At 33.9% G+C, this 15,237-nt stretch overlaps 1 protein-coding gene across 1 annotated transcript in view; it reads right to left on the bottom strand.

The window, feature by feature from the left end:
• pkd1l2a (polycystic kidney disease 1 like 2a) overlaps nt 1–15,237 on the bottom strand; it is a 372,606-nt gene that overhangs the window by 88,257 nt on the left and 269,112 nt on the right. The window lies entirely within an intron of this gene.

The following is a 15,237-nucleotide window of genomic DNA, read 5'->3' on the forward strand; positions in this document are numbered from 1 at the left end:
GTTTATTAGTTTAAATCTTCGATAAGGGTTGTGCTCTGCCATACTTTAAGGTGAGAAATAATTTAATTGAGTCATTTTAAGGTAATTTTATAATCAGCAAACAGCTGATGGCAATAAACTGATAACCTTGGGGTATTAAATGGAGCCAGCAATGCAGTTTGTCTATGTATCAGCACGTCTGCCATAGAGGCCACAGTTAATCACAGCCCTGCTGATATAGATGGATATCACAAGGCTACAAGTGAGATATTACATTTATACAACAGTTTTTATGACAAAAGAGCATGTAAATAGTTAAGGAACAACCACTTGTCCTGCAAACTAATGTTAAAGGGACTACTTTAATCTGACACAGATTCAAAGATGCAGTTTGACAGCTGAGCAAAGGCGTATGTTACCTATTCAAAAAGGCCACATTAGAACAAGCAACGGGGCTTCTGAGGTGAATTATTTAAAGTAACAGCTTACGAGGGCTACATAGGATATATGCGGAAGTATGCTAAAGGACTTTTAATTTGTCAGTAATTTAGGTTAAGCGCTTCCGGTGAACTGTATGTCATTACAAAATCATTTAAGGTCTGTTTTCTTTAAAAATCACTGACTTCCACTGGCTGAATGATATCCAGTATAAAGTGGGTCTTAGATTGTACAAGAAGCACTGCATTAAATTACATTTTCCCCCATCATGTCTTTAAAATATTAACTTTTTTTTTTCTTCTACTCTAGCCTGCAGATTCTGACGGGCGCCTGCAAGTAAACGGCTTTTTATCCGGTTTTATGCTTGAGCAACAAAATGAATGCCAAAGTCTATTTAACTGATTGAATTTAAATTACAATACAACATGGATGCTGTAAAAGGAACCGTATAAAACAGAAAAAAACTCACATTAGACGCTTACCGGAAGTTTATCAGTATGGGAAGAAACTCTAGCCCGACGTATACCCTATAGACCAGGGGTGGCCAATGCTGTTCCTGGAGATCTACCTTCCTGCAGATTTCAGTTGCAACCCTTATCAAACACACCTGTCTGTAATCATCAAGTGGATATCAGGTCCTAATTAATTGGTTCAGGTGGGTTTGATCAGGGTAGGAGCTGAACTGTACAGGAAGGTAGATCTCCAGGAACAGGATTGAGCACGCCTGCTATAGACTGATTTCAAGCGGCCGCCATTTTTAAAAGGGAAATCGAGGCTGCGGTGGGAAGAAACCTGGAAGTATCGTTGGGAGTAACTTAGGAACGTTGTGTACCTGGCTGTATATCTTATCAGAGAAGAGAAAGTGACACAAATTTATCATTTCACCGCCTTCGGAATGACCCAAAGGTCCGTTCTGAATGAATGGTGAAAATAAAAAGAGATATCAGAGCTAATTTAAGGGAAAAGGCACTAGTTAGCTAACGTTTTTCTTACCCAAACACACGTTTTAGATGCCATTTATGAAACTCCAGTCCTCTTTCACTATATTAGACTTGTCACGATACTGCATAAACGAAAAACCGTCAATTTCCTGCTAATATTTAAGGCACTGTTGATGGCTTTCATAAAACAGCGCTGATTTTTTATTGTGTTCACGTGCGCAACAGAAATGCTTGTGATTGGCCAAGAAGATCATCAGTTCACCCTCCGCTGTTTACTGAGTACTAACACAGACGAGAGATCTGTTTGATGACTCTACTGATCGTCACGGGTGCTTCGCGCTCCAGTCTTCGTGTTTGCACTGGGTGAAGAGCGGTAAACTGGGTGCAAACACAAATACACCGAGACTGGAGCACGAAGCAGCCATGAAGATCAGACAACACGAGAGTGTGCTGCAGAGGACTGCAGTGGTTTATCACTCGCTGGGTTACATAGGCTGAAGCAGAGAAGCGCCCCTTCGGTGTTTACCTGCTGCCATGAACTGAAGCCTATAGAAGGACACTTGAGCATATTACTCTTAAAGAGATTGTGATGTTGTTTGATGCTAAATTGCATTTAATTGTTTAAATTAAACTTACTAAATGATATTAAAGTGATGTATACACCATTTCTGCATTTTGAAATCTCGGCAACAGCTGGAGGTTTGTAGTCCACAGCATATTACTGCAAAGTTTACAGTGCTGGTCCTATACTTCTGGGTTTCTTCCCACCGCAGCCTCGCTTTGGTTCTTTAAAATGGCTGCTGCGTGTAATAAGCGTATTAGAGAACAGAGAGAGAGAGGGAGATTAGCTTTATCTGCATAATAGTTCCTCAGGTAAACGGTAAAAATGAAATGAACAATGCTTTACTCCAATACAGAAAATGTTGGTCCGTGTATTGATTTTGTATCTGCATGTAGTTTAAAAACCAGCAGTACTTTTCAATATAAGAGTCTTTGCTACCAGCTTTATTATAATGACTCTTGACGCCATCTAATGGCACAACAACGAACATGCATAGAACATGATATAAAAACATACACTTGCAGAAGTGTTTTTTATTTGTTTTTAACTTAATAAATAATTTATTAGACATTAATTTTATTCATTCATTCATTCTCCTTTGGCTTAAGCCTGATTTATACTTCTGCGCTGAGTGAATGGCGTGACCAATGGTGCATGCCTTGTATTGTCGGGCATTTATACTTCTGCATGCTGTTTCTGTTGCTCTGCAATACCACTTAAAAAATGCTAGCTGGCAGAAGGTTTTTATGTTCCTCTGTGTCGAGATTCTTTGCTGGTGTTATGTTTTTTCTGAATGCTACCTTAACGTACAAGTGGCTCAAACTCGCTCATTTTGAGGCATCTAACAAATTGAATCATGAGGTAAACACTGAACAAAACGTTCCATCTATACCTTTACAGGACTCGACACTTGTAAACACTTGGTCAAATGGGTTCGGGCGGCTCTCGGTCCCTCCCACACTTGTCAGGGCTACCATGCCGACCAATAGCAGATATGCGTCGATGCGACATGTAGTTACATTGTTTTAAGGTGCGCGTCGGTGATGGCCACAGCGAGGGATAAGCGTCCACGGGCAGGCTGCACCGGAGCATGTGTGTGCACTTAATGCAGAAGTATAAATCAGCCTTTAATCTCTATTTCAGAGGTCACCACAGCGGAATGAACCACCGACTATTCCTGCATATGTTTTACGTAGTGGATGCGCTTCCAGCTGCAACCCAGTACTGCCATATACACTCACTCTCATACACTACGAACAATTAAGTTCATCCAATTTACCTATAGCGCATGTCTTTGGACTGTAGGGTAAACCAGAGCACCAATGAAAACCCACGTCAACATAAGGAAAACATGCAAACTCCACACAGAAATGCCAACTGACCCAGCTGGAACTTAAATGAGCAATCTTCTTGTTGTGAGGGGACAGTGCCAACCACTGGGCCACTGTGCTGCCCATAATAGTTTAATATGTAAGGGATAATCAATGGATTGCTGTGTTTTAGCATTTTTAAATGCACCACACCGAGGCAAATAAGTGCGTCCCAAATCGCATACACCAGGGGTGGCCAACCCTGTTCCTGGTAAGCCACCTTCCTGCAGATTTCAGTTGCTACCCATATCAAACACACCTGAACCAATTAATTATTACCTGAACACCACTTGATAATTACAGGCAGGTGTGTTTGATATGGGTTGCAACTGAAATCTGCAGGAAGGTGGCTCTCCAGGAACAGGGTTGGCTATCCCTGGCAAACACTATTCTACGCCATTTTGTAGTATAAATTGTGTAAGTAGTGTGTTCACAATGCAAACTCTAAAAACAATAAGTGCACTTTAAATACCCCGATGATGCACTTATTCAGCCGTTAATATGAAGTGTGGAATGTTGGACGCTTCACGCACTCAACGACCGCAGCTTTGCTCATGTAGCGGAAAGGGGCGAAGCTTTCGTTAAATTCATTCATTCATTTTCTTTTCAGCTTAGTCTCTTTATTATTCTGGGGTCACCACAGCGGAAGGAACCGCCAACTTATCCAGCATATGTTTTTACGCGAATGCCCTTCCAGCTGCAACCCTGGGAAACAACCATACACACTCAATCGCACACATACACTATGGACAATTTAGTTTATTCAATTCACCTGTAGCGCATGTGTTTGGACTGTGGGGGAAACCGGAGCACCTGGAGGAAACCCACGCGAACGCAGGGAGAACATGCAAACTCCACACAGAAATGCCAACTGACCCAGCCAAGGCTCAAACCAGCGACCTTCTTGCTGTGAGGCGACAGCACTACCTACTGTGCCCCTTTCGTGCCCCTTTCGTTAAATTAGTTCATTTATTTTGGATTGTGAAATTTAGTAACGTTCAACTTCATTTGTTTGTTTAAAATTTAGCCCATTTTTTGGGTGAACTGTGCATTTGAGGACAAACTTCTTGATATCATGATAAGGTTTCCAAAAGATTTGATAATACAATTAAGATAAAAATGAGACGGTAAACATTGTACGTGTGCTAGGAAGAAACATAAAAGCAAATTGCATGTGTTCGTTTTCACTTCATTCGCCTTAATTATCAGATTGGAGGATATTTCATCATTCAGAAACTGTGAACAAGACTTTCTTGTTCTTTCTCTAATGTGAATCTCCAGTAATGAAAAAGAAACCACGGGGGAAAGGGCAGCTTGACTACATGCATTCTCTGAAATTAAAGCGTAAAGGTTAGCCGAGCAGCTCTTATGCGCTACTAATGCTTCTGAATCAAAGTCGTCCTTCACGCACTGCGAGCTGTCTGCATATGGACATGCTTCTTGAAAAGGCCAATTTTTATGATCTATTATGCGCTCTGATTTTACCATCTGTATTGCCATGGTGGTTATCAGAACATTTTAAAGGTCACGAAGGTTGTCTTATTAACATACTCTATCAGTAAATGATATATTGCATATGGTTATAGACCTATATGAACTGTAGAAGTCAGAATGCAATCCTGCAATGTTGAGGAAAGCACTTTAAGGTTGGAATGAAAATAAAAATGAGAGGTAGCACTTTATTTTGATGGCCCAGTTGAGTATTAGTAGACTGTCTGCTTAATATCTGTTGATACTGCTCCTTCAACAGACATTTAACTCACTATAAGAAACTGCAAGTACATGTCAACCCTACCCTTAACAGTCTACTTATAATCTAATGAGAATTAGTTGGCATGTAAATGCAATGTAACTTAAATTCAACAAACGAACCATCAAAATAAAGTGTGGATCAAAGGGAAAAAAAACACACACACACACACACACATATATATATATATATATATATATATATATATATATATATATATATATATATATATATATATATATATATATATATATATATATATATATATATATATATATATGTATATATATATGTGTGTGTATATATATATATATATGTATATATATATATGTATATATATGTATGTGTATATATATATATATATATATATATATATATATATATATATATATATATATATATATATATATATATATGTATATATATATATATATATATATATATATATATATATATATATATATGTATATATATATGTGTGTGTATATGTATATTTCATCATTCAGAAACTGTGAACAAGACTTTCTTGTTCTTTTTCTAATGTGAATCTCCAGTAATGAAAAAGAAACCACGGGGGAAAGTATAAATGTATATATATATGTATATATATATATGTGTGTGTGTATATATATATATATATATATATATATATATATATATATATATATATATATATATATATATATATATATATATATGTATATATATATATATATATATATATATATATATATATATATATATATATATATATATATATATATATATATATACATATATATATATATATATGTATATATATATATATATATATATATATATATACATATATATATCGTCCAAATGTAACGCCATGCCAGCAGAGGGAGCCCCTGCCCGACTTCTGACTCAGCTCCGCTCCCTCTGCAGTCATTTCCTGTTTGTGCTCTATTTCAGCAAGAGCTCAGGCCATGCTTCTTTGCGAAGTATTGCCAGTCTACCTGCATTACCAAAGTGCTTTTCCAAGAGACTTTCATGACTGCCTGCCTGTGCATGACCCTGCCTGCCTTGATCAAGTATGTTATCTGTTTTTGCCCTCTTGCTCTGTTTTGGACTGCTTATTGTTGCCTTGAACTTTTGCCTGCCTTCTCACTACATCATCTGGATTTGCCCCTGTGTTTGGTGACTGGACTGCTTATACAGTTGAAATCAGAATTATTAGCCCCCCTGAATTATTAGCACCCCTGTTTATTTTCCCCTATTTTCTGTTTAACAGAGAGCAGATTCTTTCAACACATTTCAAACCTTAATAGTTTTAATAACTCATCTCATATAACTGATTTATTTTATCTTCGCCACGATGACAGTAAACAATATTTTACTAGATATTTTTCAAGACACTTCTATACAGCTTACAGTGAAATTTAAAGGCTTAACTAGGTTAATTAGGTTAACTAGGCAGGTTAGGGTAATTAGGCAAGTTATTATATAATGATGGTTTGTTCTGTAAACTATCGAAAAAAAATAGCTTAAAGGTGCTAATAATTTTGTCATGGTGCTTAAAAAATGTCAAACTGCTTTTATTCTAGCCGAAATAAAACAAATAAGACTTTCTCCAGAAGAAAAAAATATTATCAGACATACTGTGAACTTTTTTTTGCTCTGTTAAACATCATTTGAGAAATATTTAAAAAAGACAAAGAAAAAATCAAAGGGGGGCTAATAATTCTGACTTCAACTGTATGTATGTCTGAGTGTGTGAGAGTGACCTTTACGCACTTACCTTGATGTATCTGAGAAAATCAAAATATGCATCTCAGTTCTGAGAACTACATGGAGTAAACAAAAACAAAGACTGTGTATTTATGAACCATCAAATGTGGTTATAATGGAAGTCGATGGGGCTAAAACAGCCACCAACAGTAAATGAAAAATGGAAATCTAACAATGCATCTTTTTTTTTTTACTAACCTTTCACGTTCAAGACTGTGATAAAATGTTAAAAAATTCTAGTCGACGGCTACTTTTTATATTGAAAATATGTCATGTGTGTTTTTTTTTTTACCAAATCAATGACATCATTTGGCAATTAAAGAGTTAAAATCCTGTAATTTTTAAAAACGTTTAGTAGTTTTGATCAGGATTTAGGTTGATTAACAGATTTATGCAAAAAAAAAAAAAAAATTAAAGAAATGTTAATCTGATGCATTATTAAATCAGTTTAATTCAGTGGGTGTTTTCATCCCGAACCTAACAAAAGGTAGTATATACTGTATTTGAACAGTGCACAGGGGTTTAAAAAGGAAAATTTAAACAATATGTCAGATTAACTACCAAAATGTGACCTTTTAGGTAAACCTAAAAATGCTAGAAACAAAAAACTAAAAAGTGCGCACATCTAAAAATCTCGAAGGCAGGTGCTCGATTAAAAATAATCACAGTAGCAAAATATCAAAAGAAAATCGGCACACAGCCACTTCAGCTCTCAAAAGTCCTTTAATATCACCCAAAGTCCTTTAATATCACTCAAATGAACAATGCAATCTCACGGCAATTCGTAACTTTTTGATTTAGTGGCTAATTCGTATGAACTTGTACGATCTAATTCATACAATTTAGTATGATTTGCTCATTACTCAGGGTTTCCGTGGGGTCTTAAAAAGTCTAAAATTTAAAAATCGAAATTTAAGGCCTTAAAAAGTCTTAAATTCACTGTTCTAGGTCTTAAATATTTTTGCACAGGTCTTATTTTTGCGATGTCCATGTAACGCTACATCTAATGCTCATTTAAATTCTTTTTTGTTGTTGTTGCTTGGTTTTCGTGGTGTTGTAGTTCTTTATATCACTAGTTAAATTGTAATTTGCAGTATGCGCAGCAAATGTAACATCATCGCTGTGTTTGCGGAGGTTCGCTGTGGGTGCGCGTCACATGATTTCAGCAGGCGGAGTATGGCAATAGGCTTGTTTGAGATGGCCAAAGTCTGCACAGAATCGATCACCGGTGATCACAGCAAGATGCATGCCGGTTAGAAATGTGTCCGAGTTGCCTTCGCCTTGCTCCGATGTCACACTGACGTGCGCCAAAAAACTCGCGACGGTGCGACTTGCGACGGTGAGGCGGGTACCTCGGATTGAGCAGTCGGCAGCAGTTGCTCCCCAAAACAGGCATGTGCACACATAGGGCTCAACCTGTGCAGTGCACTTGCCCTTTTTATTCTTGGATAGAAAGTGCCCTTCCAAAATGATCTAAAGTGCCCCCCCATGATATTGTGATAAAGGTCTTAAATTTAATAGTTAATGGTCTTAAAAGGGTCTTAAAAGTCTTAAATTTGACATTGTGATATCTGCAGAAACCCTGATTACACAATGACGGTTGGGTTAGAGGTGGGGTTGGGTGCCACGCCTCCTTTTTAAAATCGTACATTTTTGTACGACTGAACTTCTACAAATTCGGCACTAAACTGACTAAATGTAAAATACTAACGTAGATCAGGCTTAGATGAATGATATTAAAGGACTTTTGAGAGCTAAAGTAGCAAGTGGTAAACCTAAAAATGGTATAATCTTTATTATGTGGTTTAATTAAAGTCGAAATAGTGTTTAACATCTCTAAATAAATTTTAAAAAATCTGTAGATTTGTGAAATCTCTACTGTACCTAACTCTATACTCTAAACATGTTTACAGTCAATTTTCTAAGCTAATTTTCCCTATTTCTCTCAATAGACTGGCAAATATTGTCAAAGTGTATAGGGCCTAATTATCACAAGCAGACTGACAAAGTACCAACATGGGTTAACTTCAGTTTAAAGTTGTACTTGTAAAAAAACGTGTGGAGACATTATTTCATTCATATTTCCCCTGCAGTTGGATAGCATTGGTAATCACCATGTTGTTCTCCCTGAGGCAACAGACTCCACATGACTCAATATGACTGGACTCCTTGTCTGCATCCTATTCATCTTAATTAACCTAAAAATTTATTACAGAGCAGAAAGTACACACAAAAACAACCACAAATGTTAATTTCTTGACAGACTCGGACTACATTTCTTTGATTGTTCAACAAAGCAAACAATGCAAGCTCCATTCATTATTACTTTGCTGAAAAATAAAAGAGTGATTGAAAATATGTAAACTCCCAACAAATAAGTAATGGTTTTATGATGGCATATGTATTGCTTTTAATGGAAACTTTAACGTCCCTGTGGTCTCTACAGGTAATTTGTTGCTTTATGGCAAGCTGTTTTGACATTTTGTCACTTTAGAATTAGGTTCTATCTGACATGTTTGTCAAAATTTAGTTATTGACATTCTTATTTACATTATGTGATGTTTTTGTATAAGTTGTTTACATTTTAACACTTTTTAAAAAAAAAAAAAAAAAAGGTTTTATTTTCAAAGCTCTAGCGTGGCTCTATAACAGGGGTCACCAATCTCTGTCCTGGAGGGCCGGTGTCCCTTCAGGGTTTAGCTCCAACTTGCCTCAACACACCTGGCTGGGTGTTTCTAGTATACCTAGTAAGAGCTTGATTATCTTGTTCAGGTGTGTTTGATTAGGGTTGGAGCTAAAATCTGCAGGACACCGGAACAAGTTTGGTGACCCCTGCTCTATAAGGTTATTTCTGTGAGTCAATTGGCATTTCGAATGCATGCATGAGGGCCAATCAGGATCAGCTTTATTTGTCATTTAGCCGGATTGCTCCGTTGACAGCGGGAAAGACAAGAAACTAACACAAAATCAGAGTCGACTAAATAATTCCGCACCACACAACACTGAAAAGAAACCTGAAACTGAAAAAGTGTGTGAGGACCATTCTTCAACTACGGGCGCTTTTAGCCTTGTGAAGTTGAGTAAAAAAAAACTGTTTTTACAAAAAAAGTTTAAAAAATTTGTGTAGTTTTAAGATCTGTAAGAGGACAAACTGAGATAAGAAGAGAAACATTTTTTTCCATTGTGAACTAAAAATGTCAATTCCACCACATCTCAATATACCAACCTGGGCTCATTGTGGAAACGTAGCCCCGCGGAAGTTTCTGGAGACCACAAAATACGTCCCGGGAGGTACGTATTCGAGCAGTTTTTGTTTTCGCCAATCCGCGAGAGGCCACTGTGCGCGCTTTTCCACACACATGCGCCATTCTCGCCTGCACTGTTCTCGCGTGAAAAGCCACCGGAGGTCGCTGTAGAGTGACTGTCCATATGACTGACTGGCTGAACGATCAACCGGGCGGCCAATCGGCCGTCCTAGCTGCCCTCCTCCTCCTCCTTCCCTAAACCCAAGCGACGATTTGCAAAAGCCGTCCAGGAAAAATGCAAAAGCCCTCGTCCGATTTTGACCGTGTTTTCCGATCTCGCACCGTCGCGAACTCATTGGCTTTTATTTTTTTTGGATTCTGTTTTTCATCTTACCTGATTTATGGAAGCGCTCTTCCCCGGACAAGATCCCGGTCATCGCCGTGGCCGGCTCCTCCTCCCTCCGGGCCTCTGCTCCGCTGACGTAACGCTGTGAGCTAAGCGGACAAACTGGTTTAGGTGGGAAAGCCCTCCACACAGAGGCGAGCCGTCGGCCGGCAAGCGCGAAAAGGAGAAGCGGAGTGGCGTCACAACGCCCCGCAGCATTCTATTTATAAACATGTTTCTTTGTATAGATCAAGTACAGTATTTATCTATTTATATGTTAATATACACAGCACATATGTAATTACAAACTTTTATTTTGGATGTAATTACTATGTCATTGCATTGTAGTTACTATGTAATAAAAAGGTAAATATATTGTTATAACATTGTAATTACATCTATGATGATATTGTAAATGTGTTTTAGTATTTTTCATGTACAGTATTTGTGTATTATGGTATATATACACAGTACACATGTAATATATTAATAAAAACTTTAATTTTTACACTGTTATTACTATGTCATTACACTGTTATTACTATGTTATTACATTGTAATTACTATGGTAATACATTGCTATTACTATGTTAATACATTGTAACTACATTGTATTTACAAAAATATATTCTTTATAAATGTGATTGTAATTCTTTGTAAATTGCATGTAAAGTATTTGATTATTTATGCACAGTACATGTCATTACTTTGTTATTACTATGTCATTTAATTGTTAATACTATGTTATTACATTGTTATTACTATGTTACTACATTGTATATACATTGTCTTACATAAAATTTATTCTTTATGAATGTAATTGTTTCTTTGTATATTTCATGTACAGTATTTGATTATTTATAGTTGTATACATAGATATACACAGTACACATGTAATATATAATTCCAAACTTTTATTTTGGATGTAATAACTATGTCATTACATTGTTATTACTATGTCATTACATTGTTATTACTATGTCATTACATTGATATTACTGTGTTATTACATTGTTATTACTACATTAATACATTGTTTTAACTATGTTAATACATTGTTATTACTATTTTATTACATTGTAATTATACAGTCTTTTCATACATTGTTTCTTTGTATATTGCATGTACAGTATTTGATTATTTATAGTTGTATACATAAATATACACAGTACACATGTAATTACAATTTTTTTTCTTGAATAAAGTTACTGTTACATTGTAACTACATCCAAGATAACATTTATAAAAGTATGTTTCTTTGTATAGATCGAGTATTTTTGTATTTATATGTACTGTTAATATACACAGCGCAAATGTAATTACAAAATTTTTATTTTGGATGTAATTACTATGTCAATGCATTGTAGTTACTATGTAAGAACAAGGTAAATATATTGTTTTACCATTGTAATTACATCTTTGATAATATTGTAAATGTGATATAAAAACTTTTATTTTGGATGTAAATACTATGTCATTACATTTTTGTTACTATGTCATTACATTGTTATTACTATGTTATTATATTGTTACTCCTATGTCATTACATTGTTTTTACCATGTCATTACATTGTTTTTACTATGCCATTACACTATTATTATTACTATGTCATTACATTGTTATTATCATGTCATGATTTTGTTTTTATCATGTCATTACATTGTTATTACTATGTTTTTACATTGTTATTACTATGCCATTACATTGTTTTTACTATGGCATTACATTGTTCGTACCATGTCATAACGTTGTAATTACTGTCATTAAATTGTAATTACATTGTATTTAAATAAAATATATTCTTTATAAATTTTATTGTTTCTTTGTATATTGCTTGTACAGCATTTGATTTTTTATAGTTGTATACATAAATATACACAGTACACATGTAATATGTAATTACAAATTTTTCTTGAATGAAATTACTGTTACATTGTAATTACATCCAAGATAATAAGTGTAAAAGTATGTTTCTTTGCATAGATCAAGTACAGTATTTGTGTATTTATATGTAAATATACAAATTACATATGTAATTAAAAACTTTTATTTTTGATGTACAATGACATTGTATTTACATTGTTATAACATTTTATTTGCATCTGAGATGTTATATATATTTACAAACTTTTATCTTCTGTGCAATTACTGTTTCATTACAGTGTAATTGTTATGTCATTACATCCAAGATAATAATAATAAACTAATGTTTTTTTTGTAGATTGCATGTACAGTTTTAGGTTATTTATAGTTGTATACATAAAACACGTAGTACACATGTAATTACAAACTTTTATTTTGTATGTAACTACTATGTCATTACATTATATTTACTATGCACCAGCATTGTAGTTACATTGTTTTAACATTGTAAATACATCTATGGCAGTATTGAAATGGGTTTTTGTATATGTCATGTACAGAATTTATGTATTATAGTTATATAGATATACACAGTACACATATAATATGTAATTACAAACTTTTCCCTTGGATGTAATTACTATGTCATTACATTGTTATAACATTGTAATTACATCTATGATACTATTGAAAAGGTGTTTTTGTATATAACATGAACAGGATTTGTGTATTATAGTTATAATAATACTATTAAGATATAGTATTCACAGTACACATGTAATATGTAATTGCAAACTTTTATCTTGTGTGCAATTACTGTGTCATTACAGTGTAAATACTATGTCATTACATTGTAGATACATCCAAGATAAGCTTTAATGAATGTATTTTTTGTATATTGCATGCATATTTGGTTATTTATAGTTGTATACATAAATATATGCAGATATATGTAATGTAATATATGTAATTTTGGATGTACCTACTATGTCATTACATTATAGTTACTATGTAATAACATTGTAACTACACTGTTTTACCGTTGTAATTACATGTATGATAGTACTGAAAATGGTTTTGTATGTTATGTACAATATTTGTGTATTATTGTTATATAGATATACACAGTACACATGTAATATGTAATTACAAACTTTTCTCTTGAATGTAAGTACTATGTCATTACATTGTAGTTACATTGTTTTAATGTTGTATTTACATCCATGATAGTATTGTGTGTTCTTGTACCGTATTTGTGTATTACAACTAGATAGATATACAAAGTACACATGTATTATGTAATTACAAACTTTTCTCTTGGATGCAATTACTGAGTTGTTACATTGTAAATACTAAGACAATACATTGTAAGTACATCCAAGATAATATTTATAAAAATATTGTATTTTTTTTTTGTATACATAAAATGTAGTTGTATACATAAATATACGCAGTACAAATGTAATTCCAAACTTTTATTTAGGATGTAACTACTATGTCAGTATATTATAGTTTCTATGTAATAACATTGTAGTTACATTGTTATAATGTTGTAATTACATCGATGATAGTATTTGTGTTTTTTATTTCATATACAGTATGTGTGTGTTATAGTTATATAGCTATACACAGTACACATGTAATATGTAGTTACAACTTTTTCTCTTGGATGTAATTACTATGTTGTTACATTGTTATTACTATGTCATTACATTGTTATTACATTGTAATTACATCCAAGATATTATTAATAAACATCTTTCTTTGTATATAATCAATTACATTATTTGTGTATTTATATGTAAATATACACAGTACATAGGTAATTACAAACTTTTATTTTGGATGTAACGACATTGTAATTACATTGTTATAACATTGTAATTACATCTGAGATGTAATATGTAATTACAAACGTTTATCTTGTGTGCAACAACTGTGTCATTATATTGTAAATACTTTGCCATTATGTTCTAATTATGTTGCTATTACATTGTACATACAGCCAAAGATAATATTTATGAACAGGTTTTTTTTTTTTTTTTCCCCGGGCATCCGCTGCATTAAACATATGCTGGATATGTTGCCGGTTCATTACGCTGTGGCAACCCCAGAAAAATAAACGGAGTAAGCCGAAAAAAGAAAATTTATGAATAAATAATAATAATAATAACAATTCTGCACTCTGCAATGTAGTGCTTTTAAAAGTACTGCTAAAATTACAGATGCTTGAAATGTGGCCTTGAGGTTTACAAATGAAAAAATGACATTAAATATCACACCCACATTTTTAAACCATTGTCCATTAAGCGCTAGACAGTATTCAAGATTTTCGCATTGTTTTTGGTACAATAAGCCAGACATTAGTTTATTAATGAATTTAGTAACAGAAAGTTATTAGTCTTCCATTTAAAATTATATATACAATCCATATGATCTGTAAATTTTGTGAATTTGTTCACATTATCAGTTTGTGGGGAGATATAGATTTGCGAATCGTTGACATGAAACTTGAAACATGATTTTAAATTGTATTGCTAAGCAGAAGCATACTGTATATAATGTAAAAAAATAATAAAAAATTGATAAGCCTTACCGCACCACAGTGTACTTTTGACTAATATGATGCCTCATCAATAACTGATACAAATCGATAAAGTTCTGAAAAGTAAAACCTGAACCAAGACAATGCAGTTCCAGTAATACAAAGATAAATTCAAGCCCATCTATGATCAATAGCATCAAATGCAGCACTTTGGTGGAGCTGCTCTTCAGTAGATCAGCCTTCAACAGTTATTGAACTGATTAATCTGAATATCAACATTGACATTTGCAGTTGAAGTCAGAATTATTAGCCCTTCAGAATTATTAGCCACAATTTGTTCCCCAATTTCTGTTTAACGGAGATTTTTTTCAACAAATTTCTAAACATAATTGTTTTAATATCTGAT

This window comes from Danio rerio, chromosome 7 (assembly GCF_052040795.2).
Source record: "Danio rerio strain M-AB ecotype USA chromosome 7, GRCz13ab, whole genome shotgun sequence".
Classification (NCBI taxonomy): Eukaryota; Metazoa; Chordata; class Actinopteri; order Cypriniformes; family Danionidae; genus Danio; species Danio rerio.